We start from the raw sequence: 8243 nt of genomic DNA on the forward strand, positions 1-8243 counted from the left end.
ATGGTGGAGCAGGAGGCAGCGGCGAGGGAGGAGGAGGCTGTCGCGGTGGCGGGGGAGGAGGAGGCTGGCGGTGGGGGAGGAGGAGGAGGGGGCGCAGGGAGGAGGAGGAGGGGGCGCCGTGGAGGAGAAGGGTGCACGTGGGGCGCAGGGGTGCCGGGGAGGAGCCGGCGTCGCGGGGAGGAGTCGGTGAGGCGGCCGGCGGCGCGGGGAGGAGTCAGGGGAGGAAGCGGCGGCGCCGGGGAGGAGCTAGACGCCAAGAGGAAGAAGATAGAAGAGGGAGTGAGGAAAAAGAAGAAGAGGCTGATAGGTGAGCTCCGCAGCTGATAGGTGGGGCCCACAACTAACTAACGGTGTTAAAAGGACATCCATGCCAACTCTTTCAACCTCTTCAACCAAACAAAAGACTGGGTCTAACCCATCCCTCTCATCCAAACACGAGCTGGGTTCACTCCAACCCATATAAGGGGGTTGGCTCTGACCCGACCCACATCGTTTCATAACCAAACGCATGCTTAGTGAGCCGTTCGGTTATGTTTTTCATGCCCTAGAGACGTCGTTGAACCGGCCGAAGGTTCTTAGAAGGATTAGCTTTCAACCTTCGCAGGTAGCTAGACCTTCAGTCTAAACATCCATCTTTTTCGGCTCGCGCACCAAGGGCACCATCTGACACCATGGATACGAGAGACGAACAACATTAGGGTTTGAAAATGCAAGACAAAGAAAAAAGTAAAAGACATGGTAAAACTAGATTGATTTTATTCGATCATATCTTGTCAATCGGTCGTCTCCTATTGTTTAACCACTAGTACTAGTTAATACTGGCTGTCTTGCTTCACTCACGCACAGGACGCGCCTGAATGTGAGCCAATAATTTATCAGATCAGCCAATAACATGTACATTAGGTTGTTAACATCCTAACAGATGGGCCACCCTTGAATGGACAAATCCACTCAATCATAGATTCACAACCTTTTCATTTCCTTTTTTCAACCAAAACATAGTTAAGAAACTGGCCACAAGGTAGAGACTGACTAATGGGAACCTACGATGCACCAACCAAGGTAGGATTCATCAGAAGATCCCTGCGATACCTATCATAGAACAATAAATCACAGATGATGCAAATTTATTTGGCAAAGATGCAAGCATTTCTATCAAAGTATCCAACTTGGAGCACTACATCATTTATGTGAAACTCTGTATGTAGTCCTCCTTGATCTTGGTCAATCTCACAACCACATCACTCATCGTCATTCTTTGGTCTGGCATGTCATTTGAGCAGCGTAAACCAATCTCAAATATTGGCACTAGAAAGTTATTCAAAGAATTAATAGCATCTTGTTGTAGCCAGTCATCCACAATATCGATTAAATTTGTTGGGAATGCTTGATTAACCCAGTTCCTAAGGGTTAGTTCTCCGGCAAACATAGGGTCTGTGGGCTTCTTTCCTGTGAATACTTCAAGAAGCATGATCCCGTAGCTGAATGCGTCACTTCCTCTTGATGCCCTTCCAACTGATCCATACTCTGTCCGAAAAAATCAGAACATAAAAGGAAACAATTAGCGACAGTAGTAAATGATGTACCAAACAAATATGTCAAGCGTGTCGAAGTACCTGGTGCCATGTACCCAATTGTCCCAGGCATGCTTGCAGAAACCATGGAGTAGTCATCTCCATGCAACAATTTTGCAATTCCGAAGTCTGCCACATGTGCTACCATGTTTTCATCGAATAGAACATTGCTAGGCTTCAAGTCACAATGCAGGACTACCTCAAAGTGATGATAGTGTAGGTACTCCATTGCCATGGACACATCCAACATAGTGTCTAACCTCTGACGGTATCCCAGATGCACTCTACCATCAGTGTGTAGGTGTGTTTCTAAGTTTCCATTAGGCATGTACTGAAGCAATAAAGCTTTGAAGTCCAGATTTGAGCATGTGCCAAGTACTTTTATCAAGTTGCGATGTCGAGCCATGCGCATAACACGACACTCGGAGTCAAAGCTTCTCACTGCTTGTTCCAGCTGCATGTTTAAAACTTTTACGGCGATCACCATGCCGTTGCTTAGTTGGCCCTTGTAAACTTTTCCAAAGCTTCCAGCGCCCAACAGGTTCATCTGACTGAAATTATCCGTGGCACGAATGATCTCGTAATACGAAACTACCGTATGGTTGAGGATGCCGACAATGTCAGGAGAACCGACCCTCCCTTCCCGCTTCTTGACTTTCTTCCTTACCATCAGGTACACACCGATTGTGACAGCTCCAACTACTATGATGACTGTAGGGAGCAAAAACCTTAAAATACGATATCGTTTAGTGGAGCTCTGACTGCTATTACATGGTGAAAGCCTCAGTCGTGAAACTCCACCACAGAGAGCCATGTTCCCCACCAAAGATTGTAGGCTGATGTTTACAAAGATACCTCCTTCTGGTACAGGTCCATGAAGTTTATTGAAAGAAAGGTTCAAGCTTGTGAGATATGTGAAATTGGCCAAGTATGGTGGGATTGTACCGGACAGATCATTGTATGACAGATCTAGTGATTCCAAGCTGGCTAACATGTCCAAAGTATCCGGGAATGAGTCATTGAGTGAGTTATGAGACAGGTTCAGATAGGCTACAGTTTGTAGCTGTCCAAGTGATGTAGGAAGCCTACCAACCAGAAGATTATTTGAAAGATCTATCCAGTTAATTTGTTTCAACTGGCCTATATATGCCGGTAATTCACCTTCCAGTGTTTTGAGACAGATCAAGGGATATCAGGCTGGCAAGCTGAAATACACTTCCTGGTATGGTTGATGATATCTTGTTTTGAGATACATTAAGGTATCTTAACTTGGTCAGGTTTCCAATGCCATCAGGTATGCCATGGGACAAGCTGTTGCTGTCCAGGTCTAGCCTCTCTAGGTTATACAGCCTAGAAATCTGATCTGGGATATAATAGAGATCATAAAGATCATCAAGACAGATGTGTACACCTTGGCTTTCTCCTTTGAATCACGCCTTCACTCGCAGACCTTCACGCTTGCGCAAAGCTTGGTCCCTCGGAGGTTGCTCGCGTACTTTCTGCACAGTAGCAGCTCTGCACCAACCTTCGGTCGAGGATCATCACACGACGCTTCCTGCAGCGGAATGATACCTGCATGACAAATGAAACACTTGCCACGCTTATTAGCCAAAGGTTGGCTTACGGTGTCTTCCTCCTCATATGGGAGTAAACTTACCCGATCAAGTATTCTATGTGCCGCGATTGGCATAATTTAATAATTTGGTATGAGGCATACTTTTAATATTTTGTGATGATCTTTCCAGGTAGCAAGAAGCTGGTAGCTAAAATGTTCCTTGTATTCTTTTTAGAAACACCGCGATAAATCAGATTCTTTTCTAAAGGCTGCTGCCGTCACTACGGGAAACCGGGGAGATGCCGAGTGCCAGGGGCACTCGGCGAAGGCCTAAAAACACTCGGCATCAGGCACTCGGCAAAAATTTTGACGGCGAACAGAACTTTGCCGAGTGCCAAATGTCGGGCACTCGGCAAAGATATTTGCCGAGCGTGTGAAAACACTCGGCAAAAAAACACCTTCGGCGAAGATGGAGGAACGGCGCGGCACGGTAACGGGAGGTTTGCCGAGTGCTTCACAGAATGGCACTCGGCAAAGTCGAGTTGTTTGCCGAGTGCCAGTGGACAGACACTCGGCAAAGTCGAGGTGTTTGCCGAGTGCCAGGGAGGAAGCACTCGGCAAACCGGCGCGTCCAGGTCAGGTAGGAAGGCCGCTTTGCCGAGCGCCAGGGGAGAGGCACTCGGCAAAGTACACGTGTTTGCCGAGTGCCAGGGGCGAGGCACTCGGCAAACTGGCGCGTCCAGGCCAGTTTTTGTTGCCGTTTTGCCGAGTGTTAAAGCCAAAACACTCGGCAAAGCGGGCCTTTGCCGAGTGCAACACACAGCAAAGTGGCAAAACCGATCCTGTTTTATTTATTTCTTACGTATAAATGACCCCTCTCAAACAAAAATCAAAGGCATGTATATTACATCACAGGCATATAATAAGCATCACAAGCATATATTTTAGGTCACATGCACACAAATCACCGAGTACATGTTCTAGTTTCAACAAACCACAATTCCACAAGTATATGTTCGAGATTAAACGAGAAGTTCACAAACAATGCATAAGTCAGTGAGGTGGCGTCCCTGCAAACGGCCGCATCAAATCTGGGTCTTGAGCTAGGGAATTCGAAGCCACCGATTGATTCTGCACATAAAAGAAGACGTGTGAGAACAAGATTGATATCATTTGAGCTAAATAAGTCATCTGTGAGGTAACTAAGTCAAGTTTAAGCTAACTAAGTCAAGTATTGAAACTAAAGTTCAAGTGACTCACAGGAGTATGTGCGGGTGGCTGAGGTGGAGGGAATATCACCGGTGGCTGTGGTAGTGGTGTACCCATACTCGTAGCAGTAGCAAAATTTTGCATGTATTGAAGCATTTGTTCCATCCTCAACCAATGTTCTTCGTCCATCCTCTGCCGCTCCGCCTCCATCCTCTGCTGCTCGACCTCCATCCTCTGCCGAACCATCCGCTCAACCCTCGCCTCCATATCCTGTTGTTGCCTCTCCACTTGGGCCTACAGTTTTTCATCGCAATATTACAATGCAAAGGTAAAGTACGTAACAACCAACGAACGATGAATGAAATAGAAAGAACCTGAAGAGCCTTCATCTGAAACTGTGTAGTGGTCGGCCGTGGGCGTATCGCTGGGCTCGAATCCGTGCTCCTTGCTCGGATCTAGGAGAGAGTGGGAGTAGAGGCCGTGTCGATTACGCTATCGCCAATCCAATAGCGACCATGCTTCTTCCCTCCTCCCACTCTCATCACCACCTCTCCATCTAGATCCTGGGTGCTCGGATCGTAATCTGGCCCATGAATCTCCCTTGCCATCGCCGTGTAGGAGGTGATGCGGCTGTGGATGCTAGGATCGGAGTACGCCTCGGGCGGGTCATCCAGGTTCATGTCCATGTTGGCCGTTGCCTTACCCTTTTTGGATAGAATCCATCCCTTGAACTGGGAGCAAGGCTGGCCATCATGTAAGGACGACTGCAGCAAAAATACAAAATTATTACAAATTTAGCTGAATTGAGCGTTAGACAAAAAAATAAATTCACGTACCCATTTTTCCCTATACTCATCAAGGCTCAAGCTGCCCTGATGGTGTGATGCACCTCGCATCATCAAACGCCGCTGACGGTAACCAAGGTGGTTCTCCAACCACCCGGGCTCAACCCACACGTCGACTATCCTTTCCCACCACTGCATGTGCGCCCGGCACCACCACACAGGCACCTACATCATCAAGTGTGACATGTGAAAAAAGAAATTAAGTGTGATTATTATCAGATAAAGTAAGTATCAGCGTTCTTTATTTACCGCCATGAATTGGTCCTTCGTGAGGTTCATTGTCCTGACCTCCTCTTTTTTGACCTTCATATTTCTATGTTGAGCGTAGAATTCGATGATGGCCTGGATGCGCGACTCATAGTGCATATCCTTCACCAGCTTCTTGGCGACCTCATCACAGACAGCGTTCGCCTGGGCCTCGAAACCCTCCTGGCATTTGTAGAAGTCCTGCATATATATAGAGGTATATATAGTTGTTATTTCAAGATTGTACAGTACAGGTGATGTATTGAGCAATACTTACCCACAGCTCGCCCTTCACCCGCGAAGCCTTGTTTGGGAATGACCGTCCTTCACGGTCAGCAAAGTCATCGGCAGCGACGTAGTGGTCCCAAGTGTAGGCCGGCTCCACCCGTCCACCACGCTCGACCAAGCCCGGGAAGTGTATCCTGCACAATAGGCCAAGGATGACGTTGACCTTGCGGTTGTGATCACCCCCACTAAGCTTAATCCAACTCCTGCACAAGTGATGAATTATTAGTTTCCATTGTAATTTTCAACACATAAAATGAAAAATTATTGAGAACATCTAAAGTCACATACCACTTCCCACTGGGTTGAATCAGCGGGCGTCTGTGGAAAGGTATCGGTCGAGCCAGGAGGGACGACGGACCTCGCAACCAGATCTGGGTCTGCGAACCCCCTGCCTCCTCCTCCTCCCCCTCCTGCTCCTGCTCATCCTGCTCCTGCTCCTCCTCCTGCTCCTGCTTCGCCTCCTCCTCGTCACCAGAGCCGTGCGCGGAAGGTATCTCCTCCTCAGACGCTGACTCTATTTCAGGCGACGGGTGCCTCGGCCCTTTACCCTTCCCTCGACCCCTGCCAGACATGCTCAGGTACATATCCTCTGACCATCACTGGAAGTAGGCGCTCAAGCCATATGTGGTAATCATGACTCTTTAGGCCGTTGATTCGCATAGTAGTTAAGTTCACTCCCCTCTTCAAATTCGCTGCATACCCATCAGGGAACATTAACGTTTGGAACCATTCTAGTACCTCCCTCCTCTGGGCTCTCGTCAGGACGAAATCAGTCTTAGGCTTCCTCCACGACTTGCCGGATCTGGGAGGCGCCATGTCTAACTTTGGTCTGTTGCATATCCTCGCTTGATCTACTCTAGCCTTAACATTATCCTTTGTCTTGTCAGGAATGTCCATAATTGTCCCAAAAATTGCCTCGGCGATATTCTTTTCAGTGTGCATTACATCTATGTTATGCGGAAGAAGAAGGTCATGAAAATAGGGGAGATTCCACAAGTACGACTTTTGAGTCCAAGCATGATGCTCGCCATATCCCACAAAACCACCTTCATTGTTATTAAGCTCGAGAGCGTCTAACTGAGCACAAATCGCGGCTCCTGTCATCATCTCCAGTGCGAGGTCTTCAACTACGACACCTCTCGTAAAGTTTTTAATGTCTTGTCTGAAAGGATAGTCAGGAGGGAGGAATTGTCGATGTTTGTCGAACGAAGAATATTTGCCACCCTTCGTCAACCAAATGAACTTTAGAGAAGCCTTGCAAACTGGGCATGGGAACCTCCCGTGAACACACCATCCGCAAAAAATCCCATATGCTGGCAAGTCATGCAGCGAGTAATGGTACCAAACATGCATCTTAAAGTTCGTCTTTGTAGCTCGGTCGTAAGTCCATACCCCCTCCTCCCAAGCACGGACCAAATCATCAATCAGAGGCTCCATGTACACACTCATATTATTCCCCAGGTGCTCTGGAATTATCAACGATAAAAATATATTCTGTCATTGAAAAGGGACGCCAGGGGGGAGATTCAGGGGGATAACGAATATGGGCCAATAGGTATACGGGGCAGCCGCCATTCCATATGGATTGAACCCATCTGTTGCCAGTGCAACACGTACATTACGAGCATCTAGAGATTTCTCACGATAAATGACATCAAATGTTGTCCAGGCTTCACCATCGGATGGGTGTACCAGCCTCTCAGGATTGTATCGACGTCCGTTTTTGTGCCATGTCATCTGTTTCGCGGATTCCTCTGTCATGTAAAGCCGTTGGATCCTCGGTATGAAAGGAAGGTACCGTAGGATCTTCACGGGGATTGCGAGCTGGCTCTTCTTACCATCACCAGAGTCTACCTCCAGAAACCTAGATGACTCGCACTTCACACAGTACTTAGCCTCCGCATACTCTTTCTGAAATAAGATGCATCCCTTCGGACACGCATGTATCTGCTCGTATGGCATTTTAAGAGCACAAAGGAGTTTTTGTGCCTCATACATGCTCTTTGGCAAAATGTGATCATCCGGGAGTAGGCTGCCAAAAAAAGTCATCATAACATCGAAGGCATCTTGACTCAAGCTAAACTGGGACTTCACGGTCATTAGACGTGCAATGGCATCAAGTTGAGAAACCTTGGTATAACGATGCAGGGATTGCTGTGCCGCAGACAACATGTTGTAATACGCCTTTGCAGTAGTCTCTGGCTCCTCCTCCCTACGTGTCTCATCGAACTGTGCTTCATGATAGTCATTTAACATGTCTCCCACCCCGGCATCATCATCATATTTCTCGATGCGTTGTCTCAACACTTCATCTCTCCCATGATCGGCTTCACCATGGTAGATCCACCTAGTGTAGTCTGGCGTAAATCCGTTCTTCACAAGATGTTTGCCCATTTCTAGCTTGGTTCTTCGACGCATGTTTGCACATCTACTGCACGGACACCAAGTGACACTAGCCCCTTTGACCCTGGCAAACGCCCGATCCAAGAATGCATCGATCTTTTCAATCCATTCATCGGTCAATGG

The 8243-nt window shown here is 47.7% G+C and overlaps 1 pseudogene; it reads right to left on the reverse strand.

Moving 5' to 3' along the window:
* Positions 1 to 1186: 1186 nt before the first annotated feature.
* LOC101760377 lies at positions 1187 to 6314 on the reverse strand (annotated as a pseudogene).
* Between the last annotated feature and the right edge of the window lie 1929 nt (positions 6315 to 8243).

This window comes from Setaria italica, chromosome VIII, assembly GCF_000263155.2.
Source record: "Setaria italica strain Yugu1 chromosome VIII, Setaria_italica_v2.0, whole genome shotgun sequence".
NCBI lineage: Eukaryota > Viridiplantae > Streptophyta > Magnoliopsida > Poales > Poaceae > Setaria > Setaria italica.